The sequence below is a fragment of the Tursiops truncatus genome, chromosome 20, assembly GCF_011762595.2.
Source record: "Tursiops truncatus isolate mTurTru1 chromosome 20, mTurTru1.mat.Y, whole genome shotgun sequence".
NCBI lineage: Eukaryota > Metazoa > Chordata > Mammalia > Artiodactyla > Delphinidae > Tursiops > Tursiops truncatus.
In genome coordinates, this window is record NC_047053.1 from 24,164,257 (window position 1) to 24,177,661 (window position 13,405).

Below are 13,405 nucleotides of genomic sequence, written 5' to 3' on the forward strand. Positions count from 1 at the left end.
GTTTTCTTTTGACCTACCCAGGTACGTGGGGAGTTTCGTGACTTTTGGGAAGTCTGAGGTCTTCTGCCAGTGCTCAGTAGGTGTTCTGTAGGAGTTGTTCCATGTGTAGATGTATTTCTGTTGTATCTGTGGGGAGGAAGGTAGTCTCCACGTCTTACTCTTCTGCCATTTTCCCCTGACTCCCTGCCATTTTTCTTATATTCTAAGATGACTTCTATTGTAAGATGCACCGTGGATGAATAACAACTTTTCTTTTTCATGTGGGCGAGTGGACAGGACTGAATTAAATAGACATATTTTCTTTTATAAAATAAACTAGCTGCCAAAAGAATGTATTTATCTATGTAACTACATAGCACATTCTTTTTCAATATCACAGTCAAAATTTGAATAAAACTTCTTCTCCTTAGCCAGAGTCCAAAGAGTCTTCTCATTCTTTTCTAGCCACTGGCAGTTAGGAATAGCATCATAGTAAAAAGCTACTATTCATAACTTGTGCTTATGTCAATCTGGAAACTTTTTTTCTCTGGTCTTCTTCTGTATGTATTTTATTTATGTTTGATTTTGGAATGCATGTAATGTAAACTACAGTAAATAATTTTGGAAACGTTACTTCTTTTCCTATGCTCTGGAATTCTGTCATCATAAAAATCAACAATTCCTTGTAGACTTGATGGAAAAGTACTAATAATACTGTTTGCAGGGTGATGTTCAGAACTATAACTTTTCAATTTTGTTTTCTGGTTATTTATTTAATCATATGTCTTGAGTTATTTCATTCAATTATTTATCGTTTAATCTAGGTGTCTAGATTTTTGGATTTAAATTCATATAAGTGTTATAGTCTTATTGCTAGGCCAGCATTTCATTTTGTTTTTAACTTGATTATCATCTTTTTGCCTACAATATCATGTTTTTCCCCTTTATGAAGAGTATGTTCCTTCTAGTCTCTTTGATATTCTCTCCTTACCTACTTTATTGAATACTTAGCTTATTTATTTTAAATTTTTTGTTTGCTAATATGGTAGGAGAAATTTGCAGTGGTTTTTAGATGCACACACTTCATTCATCAGAATGGGACTGCTAAATCCAAAGGCTAAATCAAGACACACATTCATGGAACTAACAAATACAAATATTAAAAAGCTAATGAAGTTTTTTATTATTTTAATTGGTTCCAACTTGAGCAGAAAAGAAATCAAAGACACCACAATACAGTAGTGATGAACTGAACTCTTAGGATCTTAGTAGGTTTCACTTAATGAACACTATTTTCTTGGTATGTATGCTACATAAAAAAGATCTTGCACATTAATTAGAGCCCATCCTTATCTCCAACCACCTCCAAAATTGGTGCAATTGCAGGTGACAAGCATCACTGCTCATCCCACAAAAGCTGGAACACTCCTTTAGACTACAAGACTTCACCGTGTGGATGGAAGGAGGAGGGGATGGCACATACAACCACTTTATCATAAAGGAATGAAGTTACCCTGAAAGAGAGACATGGACTTTGGTAATAAGATAAGTCTGACAGAGAATGACAAAAACTGTGTGATCTTGATTATATGTAGAACCTAAAAAATCTGAACTCATAGAAATAGAAAGTAGAATGGTAATTGCCAGGGTCTGGGGGTGTGTGTGTGGGGAAATATTGGTCAAAGAGTACAGACTTCCATCTACAAGGTAAATATATTGTGAGGATCTAAGCTACAGCATATTGACTATAATTAATAATATCAGATTGTCTACTTGATGGTTGCTAAAATAGTAGATCTTAAGAGCTTACTATACACTCACATACAAAAAAGAAACTACGTAAGGTGATGGACGTGTTAACTGACTTTATTGTGGTAATAATTTCAAAATATTACATGTATCAAATCATCATGTTGTACAGCTTAAACTTACAGAATGTTATATTAATTATATCTCAGTAAAGCTCAAAAAAAGATAAGCTAAATGAAGAGTAGATGTAAACAGGAGAGTACCTTGGGTTTCACCTTCAGGAACTAAGTTAGGGGTGGAGTTTACTGAAAATACATACCTTTAGTCTCTAAGTGCTTCTTTATTGAGGTTCAAGGAAAATAACCCTAGCTATCTTTTCTTTCATCCTTAGGTAATACTGCCAGAAACTGATGTGTGTGTTCATATTGTCTCCTTAGGGCCTTAAAAAAGTTTCTTAAAGACAATGATGATAAGGCTGAATCTTGAAAAAAACTAATGTTTTATCAATGTGGGTGAGGAAGAAAAGACATAGGAAAAGGAAAAGGTATAGACAAAGGTGCTGTCTTCCACTCTGAATACAAATTAGACTGAGAGAAAGACTTGGAGATGAGCAGATGGAAATAGAAATATCAGCTTTATTCCTATGAAGGCTGTTCTGAAGGAAATGATGTAGATGTGTAATGACAAAACACTTTCTGATACTCTTATGTGGTAGACAACATCTGACATGTCTCCCAGTGGTGCTGGTATACTCCAGTATATTTCTGATTTTCATGCCCTTGTGTAATCCCCTCTCCTTGAACATGGCCTGGGCAAGTGGCTTGCCTCTAATAGGTAGAGTACAGCAAGAATAAGATATCACTTTTTAGACTGGGTTATAATGAAGCTCTGACTTGCATCTGCTCTTCCTCTAATCTTTCTCTTCCTGGCTCTACTCTGCTTGCTTGCTCTGATGAAACAAGCTGCCTTGTTGAGAGCTGCCCTGTGGAGAGACACACGTAGAAAGGACATGAGAGTAGCTTCTGGCCAACAGCCAATAATGACATGAGTAAGCTGGGAAGTGGATCCTTCCCCAATTAGCCTTGAGATGACTGCAGCCCTGGACAGTACCTTGATTTCAACCCTCGAGAGGTAGTAAAGCAGAGGATAAGCCAAATCTGGATTGCTGATCCATGAAATTGTGAGATAGTAAATGATAAGTCACTAAGTTTGGGAGTAAGTTATTAGACAGGGATAGATAACTAAAAACTTCTAGAAAGCACAGTCTCACCTGAAAAAGTTCATGTATGAGGAGAGAATCCCTATATCCAAGGAGAGACTGAGTCTGTAGTAAAACAAAAAAGAGAACATACTGAGCCACAAGTCCCTGTTCCTATTTCCCAAATTCACCAATTAGATAAACATTACCTTTTCCCCCAGAAAGAATTATTTAAGAAGTAGAATTGTCCAAATATGACCCTATGTTGTTTGGACAACAAGCTTGCTAGAATTTGAGAGCTCACCCTTCTCCCAGCTAAAGGAGAAGCCTTCACATTTAAATTCCCATGGAATCAGAACCAGCCTTTTCATGATCTAAGAGACTACATCATTACAGACCTCAAGTTCCAGGTGCAAGGTAGCTGGCTTTTCCAGACAATATTGTAAACAGCAAGCAGGATAAATCCAGAATTCATAGTGACAAGTAATCTGTGTGTTTCTCCACTGACAAGGCCCCTTTCTCTTGCTTATCCTAAAGAGGCATTCATGGGGTTGGGGGTATTGTTTCACTGGAGCAGAACTCATTCTGGGTTTAGTTGATACCTGGGTTGGCATACCCCTTATTGGGATAATGGGGAGAGTGAGAATTTCCTACAACTCTGTCCCTGGCTTATGAGAGACCTTTTTCCAATATAGTCTATTCCATAATTTATGCTGTGTTAAATTATGTAATCCATTCCAACCACTTGCATGACACTCCCTCACTCTCAGCAAGACAGAGAGGAGTAAGAGATGAAGATATGTCAGAAGTGTTTCTTCTGTAATTTTCCATCCATTAGAGTAGAAATGTAAGCAGAGAGTGTTAAGGATACCTTCCCCACTTCTTACATGCAAGTGCATGTGAACAAATACACCTACACACTTATCAATGAAAAGTAGAGAAATATGAAAAGTTAGGACAGATTTGAGAGAAACAGATGGGTCTGCAGGACAAAATAAAAAGGTAAGTTCAAGGACATGGTGTGGTAGAGTGTCAGAACGCCACATCAGTAGGGACAACCTATTGTAAAACTCCATGTTGCCCAACCCAGGAGGAGTGTTGCCCCTTGAGCTGTGCAGTGCAGTGGCCTTAGCAGAGCCCTTAGATGACATCAGTCACTCCTATTTCCTTCTCTCTCTTGACCTGTCTTATTTTAAGGATGATAATGTTATAGGTACAAGCAAAAAACAAGACAAACAAAACAAAACAAACACAAAAAGTCTAAATGAGTCCCAGACCTGCCACCAAGGTACCGAATTTCCTCTTACCTTCTTGTTGTATTTGTGGGGCTGCTCAAAATAAGTAGCAAGATGATTCATCATAGCCTCTCGAAGTTGTCTGACAGTACTCTATTCTGGTGTCTGACTGAAGCTACTTATATCTTGTGTCACTTTCTGCAGTGATTCAGTTTTAAGCAAAGATTAATGCAGTTAGAGCATTTTACAGGAATAGTAAATCACCCTTGCAACTGACTGTGACTCTGGAGTTGCCTAGCCTGTGAGTTATTCACATAGCTCTCCAACATCGCTTTCATAAACAGGCATTGTTTCATTGCTAATCATTCCTGCTGAAGTTAGAATAGGCCCAAAACCAGGAGAAAAACAAGCTTTTATTCTAAGGAGCAAAAAATTTGCAAGATGTACAAAATGTTAAGCTACTCCATGTCCCAGACTTTTCATATGGTGATGAACAATGAATGCACACTGAATATATATTTAGGAAGTTTGTATTTAAAGCTACCACCTATCTAACTCATCTGAGCAGTCCTTTCTGTTACTCAATCTATTAAATTATTTAGGTTTTTGCAAGTCTTTCTTTTACCATATTGGCTGTGTTTAGCAATGATATTTTCCTATGTCAAAATAAATGAAAGTCACACAAGTAAATATCATAAGGAGATTCACTAGGAAGATTAATCTCTCCTTGTTTTTTTATTACCTATTCCCAGAAGATAATATTTGTAGAAAAAATTAATTTTCAACTTTACAACATCACAATCAATACTTTGCTGTTTGTTTGTCTTTTAATCATTAAAAATCTTTGAGGGCTGTAATGGTGCACACACCAAAAGCCCTTTAAGCACAGGTACCCTAGAAAAGTGTGCAGCACGTGGGAGAGACTCAAAAGGTCTATTGAACGATAGTCTTCAACAGTCTAATAGGACCACATGTCTTCCATGAGCTTTTCAGTGATGCTCATTTAGATGTGGGAAACTTCACCTAATGGTAATAGATAAAGAAGTCATTTCACTTGACACCCTCATTGCTCTCACTATGGGACCAAGGCTATTTTGAATTCCAGCTTCTTTATTAGATTCAGTGCTCCCAGGAAAATTTATATTGCTCAACCAATCTCTGAAATAAAGTTGAGAGAAATCATTGTTGGGAATATCAACCTGAAAACTGACTGTGCATCAGACACCCTTTCCTTCTTGGTTTTGCATAGTCACGATGTTAATGTATCTTTCCTAGTCAGGGGAAATGTCTTGGGTATCTCCTTCCATTGCTTATTGTCTAATGAGACTCAGTGGTTAATTGTCTAATTTAAAAGTGGCATAACTAGACAAGTTAAGGAAAAAGAGCTGCCTTGGATAAACCACAGGCAAAGAACTTCAGAGAAATATTTATTTAGCTCCATGTTATGACTGCTGACAGCATGTCCTTTCACTCAAGTTCATTGTAGTCAATTATCACAGGTTAAATCTATAATCTCTAAGTTTGTTTCCTTTGCTGACATTCAATTTTCTCCCCAAATCAAGTCCTTTGTCTTCTATTTCCATAGTTGAAGATATTTAATTATGTGTCCCATTCATCTTCCATGTCAAGTGGGGGGCTTAAGAAAGGGTGGACAAGGCTGGGACATATCACCTATTAGGTTTAAGTGGGTTTATGGTAGCATACCTCTTCTTCTTGATTATGAAGTTCAATTTAGGATCAAGTTGCATTAAAATTGTCAAGTTCAACTGGTAAAACACAAATTCCCTTGACAATGCAAAGGACCTGGACAGATTATAGGAACTGACATGTGGGATCCAGATATTAGAAAAGTTTAAGGGCAGGGAGGCAAAGTGAGGAAATGGAAAGTCATGTGAAATGATTTCAGAAGTATGCCTGACAATCATGAGGGCTCTTATTATGGTGTTAGTGCCTTATATGAAGAGACACAACAAAGCTTGGCTTCTCTCTCTGCTCTCCACCATGTAAGGATACAAGGAGAAAGTGGACTTCTGTAACCAGGACGTGGGCCCTTAAACAGACACTGGATCTGCTGGCACTTTGATCTTAGACTTCCCAGCCTCCAGAACTGTGAGAAACAAATTAATGTTGTTTAGGTCACCCAGTCTATTGTGATCTGTTATAGAAGATAGAACTAACATACCATTGGATTCCATTGCTTTGTTGGTCTCATCTAAAGGACATGATAAATAAACATTTGTCTTTAGGAAACAGATAAATCAGTCTATGTTGTCATATAACATATTTTAATCATTTTTATTTTATTTAGATAATAGGGAAAGAGGAAAGCAGTCTTTAATATCCTTGTAGTCTTCTTCTTCTTCTTTTTTTTTTTTTAACTTGGAGCAGTAAGGATGGAAGAGAATTGCCCTTGAAAACTGCTAAGGCAGAATAATCTTTAAGTAGCATCTTCATTTTTGTACTGTCTGAGAATGATTCACTGCTCCAATATTACTCCTCAATAGCCACCAAGAAGCTAATATATTTACTACATAAAGTCTAAACAATCTGACAATCTACAGCAGTACTGTCCAATATAACTTTCTGCAATGTGGAAAATAGTCTATACCTACACTGTCCAATATATGACTATTAAGTGTTTGAAATATGGATAGTGCAGCTGAGGAAATGAGTTTTAAAACAGTATTTAATTTCAGTTAATTTAAATTTCAATATTCCACTTGTATTGGATATATCGGACAGTGACAGTTCTATAGTTTCAGCATTGTCTGCCTTATCTTCTTACAGAGACTTTTGAATTATTCAAGCCAGACAAAGTATGTCTCAGGCCAGTTTTTCACCATTGTTATGGCTTATAAACCCAATTAGGATACCAGATTATACAGATTTATTTCATTGATTCTCATTGAAAAATATTTACCTTATACACACATAACACACACCCATCCATCTTACTTACCAACATGTTTATATAAAAACACACAGTCTTAAAGTTGAAAACAATCCATAAACTTTGAAAGATATCTTACGGTATCTAGGCAGTGAGGGTTTTCACTCTTGTTTATTTTGAAAAAAGCTATTAGAGTCAGAATCAACTTTTATTCAGTAAATTTATCTTCTAAAATAGCTATAAATACTAGCAAGTCTTATGGGAAATTGAGTTTGTGAGGAAAGCTATAGCAGAAAAAGTAAGATACAAGGCTCTGGAAAAATATAGGTTATAGTTCCTTGTGGATGCAGCTGTGGAGAGCCATCATAGCTAAGGGAATCAGTGTACTCCTAAAGATCATAAAAGCCTGCATTCTAGTCCCAACTCTACCACTCATAGCTATGTGATGACGCTGGCCAAGTAAATGGACTTCTCTGAGTCTGAGATTCCTTATCTATAAAAGAAGATATTAGTTCCTGACCCTTAAAATTATTGGGAAGATTAAATAATATATGCAAATAGCTTGGTATTTAACAGACTTTAAATACATTAATTCCTTGCCTTTCTATTTTAAAGCAAATATTTTGAAACATCTGAAAATTAATTGAAGCTATGTATCTTCCAGAAATACTCATCAATCAGACATTTCTGTGAAATAAAAGTTCCATGTGACTTTGTAAGCAGGCTCTATATAACCAGGGTGCCTCCAAGACCCCAGGCAGATGGTCACATTCTGAGGGGAAAAATAAAAAAAGCTTCTTTTTCAGAAAATCCTCTTTGGTTGGTTCCTTCATTAGGATTCGGCAAAATGCCACCCACAACAGATGGATATGAATACAGGCAACAAAAGAGGCTGTGCTTGTACCCCAAGTCTTGGCATATGGCACCAGATTCTCTCACCAGGCTGTCAAAACAGCTGCTCTGCACTGTCCCCACCTTTCATTACCTCTGCCAAGAGTGTCCAAGTTTAGGGAAGAATCTGCTGTCAGATTGTTCTCCTATGTTCGAAGACCTACCTTTGCCTTTTGAGCAGTAGAGGCCCCTTTTCAAATCTTTCTTTACACTTCCTGGGAATGAAGGAGATATTTAAACTTTCAAGTACATCTATCTTTTCATTAATATCGAAGGGATAGCAAGTCTTAGTAGAAAAATGTGAATAGAGCTGTATTCAAATCTCAACCTGGCAGTGTTCTTGCAGTTCAATAAAGTTATTTAACATCTTTGATACTTAGTTGCCTCTTTTTCAAGTGGAAATAAACAATACTGGATAGAAGTGTAGTGATTAGAAATCTTGATGCAAAGGAGAATTGTTGGTGGTCACAGTGATATCAGTAGTGGTCACAGGAGTAGCAATAACGATATCTAATATTTGTTGACTTTTTATTATGTATGAGATATGGTTCTAAGTTGTTTACAAGAGTTAGTCGTTTAATCCTTACAGTCACTTCATAAACAGATATAGTTAAGAAATAGATGAAGAAACTGAGGCAGAATGAGTTTAAATAACATGCTCAAGATTACAAAGCTAGAAAGGTTTGGAATGAGGTTTAAAACTCAGACACTCTGGCTCCAGAGCCTGCACATTTAACCATTACTGCAGGTATTAAAGGAATGTTAAGTATTTTCATGGGGAAAAAAAAAGATTCACAGGAAATTGAGTATGTTAAGGAAATCTCCATTGGTGAAAAGTAAATGACAGCTATAGGGTCTGGAATGATTTCTAACTGGCTTAGAAAATTTGCTAAGAGAATGATAATTCAAAGTTAGTCCTTTTTATGGGAACCCAGAAATAGTGCTACAAAAATCCAAATCATTACAGGCATATTAAAAAGAAGTAGTATAATTTATGCAATTGAGCAAATCCTGAAAGAATTGTTTTTATATTTTAATTCCTGACAGAATAAATTTAGTTAATGGGTTTTATATTCTTAAATTTACATTCGATATTAATGCTAGTCTGTATTTATATGTGATTTTCCATACAGTACATTAAACACAGCCTGAGCTGATGAAATTGATTTTATTAAATCTGACAAAAATTAACCACATGTTAAAACCAGATTGGTCTCACGTGTATATTTAAAATCTTTTTTAACCAGGTGGATTTCTTTTTTTCTCCTATCAAGGACCATAGACCTAAGGAGCAGAATATCAATTGAGGGCTACAACAAAGTTAAAAAGTAGATTTATTTAGATTAGCTTTTAAACCTATAGAAGTAACATCTTCACTGTGCTTACTTTGAATATTTAGAACATGCAATACATCTTTCAGTTATAAATGAGACAAGCCCTAAAATATATATTTTGGTGCAATATAAGGCCTGTAATGAGAAAGAATGTTAGGTAACTGGATACAGATTGAGACAGAAACACATACAATTAGGCAAAGGGACATTAACAGATGGAAGAAAGAAGATGGACAAGAAACAAGGAAGAAGAAGTCCTCAGCCTCCCTAAATCCAGTTCTCTCTTCTTTCAGTTCCGATCTGCTTGGGTTCTCCTTCCCTCTGCCTCTGTGCAGAATGTACATCTATGAGACCTCACTCAGAGGTCTAGTCCTGCCTTGCCTCTTAAATAGTATCTGCATTTGTTTGTGTCAACTTAAAAAATGCACAATGTGAGAGTTGCAAGTTAAATTTTATTTGGAGACAAATGAGGACTGTAGCCCAGGAGACAGCATTTCAAATAGCTCTGAGATACTGCTCCATAGAGGTAGACGGGGAAGGTCAATATATATGTGATTTTGGCGAAGGGAGAGTGCATGCAATCAAGAACATATTTTTGCAGAATGTCTCATGAGGGTTACTGCAAGTCACAAGGAGCAGATGTCACCATGAAGGAATTTAGTTCTTTTCTAGATATGAAGAGATGCAAGAATTGGGCTCATAAAATCAACTCCTGAAAATATTGAACTATATGAAGACCTGTTCTGCCAGTTGTCCTCAGAGCACAGAGTGCCTCAGTTCCTGATCTCTACCCTGAATTCCTTTCAGGGGATGTAGGTCAGTAGCTGCAGTGGCACCTGATTTAATTCTTGTAGAGGCAGAGGGCAAGTGCCAATTTGTAGTTGACAATTGGATCATATACTTTACAAAGTTTCATAGTCATTTATGGTGTGACAAGCTGAATAATGTTTCCCCAAATATGTCTGTGAACTAATCCTGGGAACTTTGAATATATTACCTCACATGACAAAAGAGAATTTGCAGATGTGAATAAATTAATTATATGGAGATGATAGGGAGAATATCCTGCATTATCTTGGCGGGCACAATATAATGTCAGGGTCTTTATGAGAGGTAAAAAAGGAAGGTCAGAGTGTGAGAGTACAAGAGACAGAAATGTGACAACAATGCAGAGGCTGGAGTGGTGCAGGACCCTGAGCCAAGGAGTATGGGCTGCTACTAGAAACTGGAAAAGGCAAGGGAACAGATTCTCCTATAGAGCGTTAAGAAAGAATACAGACTTACTGACCCATTTTGGACTTCTGACCCCAGAATGAAAAGATAATAAATTTACATTGTCACCTAAGTTTGTGGTAATTTATTACAGAAAGAATAGGAAACCCACATATAAGGGCTAGTCTAGAATCATTTCTGCATCATTACTAAATATAGAAATCTCTTTTTATAGATTTTCAAATGCTCACTTTCCCCTAAATCTTGAGGACCTAGTATGGATAAATAACTACAACAGTATCCCAAATAGGAGAAAGGGTGTTTGGCCAGAAAAATATATAACAGTAGCTAGATTAAACTTCATTCATTCATTCAAGGAATACCTTCATTGAAAGATTCCACCCAGGATGTAGAAAGTTGAAAAGTTGCTCTTGCCTAACTAAATTTAAAAAGCAAAATAATCTAAAACTGGTAACTTTTCTTGAACCTGTCCAGGAGTTAGGATTGCAGGACAAACAACTTGCCTGAAATGTAAAGATCTATATGTACCTCTATGAAAAGATGGGCGAAACTACTTGCTTACCTCTAGAAGAGCATGGGGGAAAGTTGAGGCCAGCATATAACTGGTGAGAACAATTCAGCTACAATTTTTAATGAATTGCTAAAGGCCAAGTGTGGACTGGTATGAAGATATAGAGCCTGGAAGATTCAAAGACAAGGGGAATACACAACCACTAGGAGATCCTTCTCCATAGATCTTCATGAATTGTTCAGGAGAAAGAGTGGAGACAAGGGAGAAGACCAGAGAAATCCTCCTTCCCTGGTTCAGGCCTGAAAGAAACATATAATCCCACATAAACTTTTATCCCCTAAGGAGTAAAAAAAAAAAAAAAACTTGAGCAAATAGGTGAGACAGCCAGTTCTGTCATTCCCAAGGAATAGACCCATTGCAGTAGGGAAAAGTAAAGGAAAGAGAGGGAGGAGGAGGAAATCATCCTTCCCCTCCCTTTTGGAGGAAACTAGTTCTGGGCATAGACAGTTAGAAGTCTCTTACCACTAAGGGAAGGAGAAAAATCATTGAGAACCAGGAATACAGGGGCTAAGACAAAGCTCAACCAGAACGGCTGTAACACACATCTGTTGCCCACCCCACACCAGGCTATCAAATACGGAGTAACAAGTAACAGAACTGTAATGCTGTGAAGGGTGAGACAAAGGAGAGAGGCCCTCTCAGAAGCACAGGCACACAGGGAAGCCTTAAAGCTGAGGGTGGAACAAAACCATTGAGAAAATTCTTCTGACAAACCATCTCACGCTTTAAACACAAGGTAAGGATAGAGAAATTTGAAATGGGTACCACACTGGAGATAACCAATAGTAACAGTAAAACCCAAACCTAACTCTTCTGACTAGACTGAACCAAAAGCCCCTTCTCCCAATTGTTAATAGTAACAATAAAACCCAAACCTAGCTCTTCTGACTAGACTGAACCAAAAGCCCCCTCTCCCAATAACAGCCTGTGAAAGGCAGCCAGTAAAAAGCAAAAAACAAAGAAACATACACATACAAAGGAACAAAAATTACAGTTTCAGAAAATAGAAAAAAATAAAATCAAAAGCTGTACTTTTGAAAGATCAATAATTTTTTTAAAAAAGTCTAACCATTCTGATCTGGAATAAACAAAGCAAACAAACATAACCAACATCAGCTAAAAAAAAAGAACATCATTGTAGATACTACAGACATTATAAGAAAAGGGAATATTATAAGTATCTGCATGTTAAAAATCTACCAATATAAATAAAATGAAAAAATTCCTTGAAAGATACAAACTGCCAAATCTCACTCAAAAAGAAAAAGATAACCTGAATAATGTAAACCATGTAAAACTTCCAGATGAAAATTTAGGAGAAAATGTTGTGACCTTGGGTTAGATACATTGGATACAACACCAAAAGCACAACTCATAAAATAAATAAATTATAAATTGGACTTCATCAAAACTTTTTGAACTCTTCAAAAGATATTATTAAGAGAATGAAGACAAGCCACAGAGTGAAAGGAAGACATTTGCAAATCACTAAGATTCCATTTATATGACCTTCTGGAGAAGGCAGAATTATTGGAACAGAAAAAGGATTAGTTGTTACCAGAGGCTTGAGGTGGAGAGAGGATCTGACCACAACCTTGTCTAAGGTTGACTGTAACGTTTGTTATGTGACTTTTTGTATTTATCAAAACTCATAGAATTGTACACCAAAGATATTGAATTTTACTGTACAATAAAACCAAGCAAAAACAAAAAAGAAATTCTCATTTGAACTGCAGAGATATACAAAGCAGACAAGGTCCCTGTTATTTTAGAGTACAAATGACACTGGAGAAAGCAGACAATAGTCAAGTAAATACGTAAACACATAATACAATTTCATTTGGCTGATTGATATAATTTCATTTGGCTGAGTCATTTATAGTAATGAGTGCAATAAGAAAGAAATAAGGTAGGCTAAATCAGTGTGCTTTCCAAACTCATTCATGTGATGGCAAATAATAAATAATAACAATATTTAACAGCACATTGAGTTAAGTGAGTTAGGCTGCTCCTAGTCAGAAGGAAATATTGGTGGCTTGGGGACAGAAGACATAGTCTCCCCAGGCATTGCCTGCCTTTTGCAAGAAGTAAGGGGATCTATACTTGGCAACTGTTACAAGTTGTGTCCCATAGACTGGAAAATTATTTGGTAAATGAATGGATTGGGAGTTGGTGGTCAGGTGAAACCGCTGGAGACATAACATTTGAATAGAGACCTTAATGAAGGAAGCAAGTCCTGAAAAAAAAATAATCTGAGGAATAGTGTTTCAAACAAAGAAAGAGGACCTTGTTCCTGGGGAAAGGAGTTCTGCAAGTTAGGGGCAG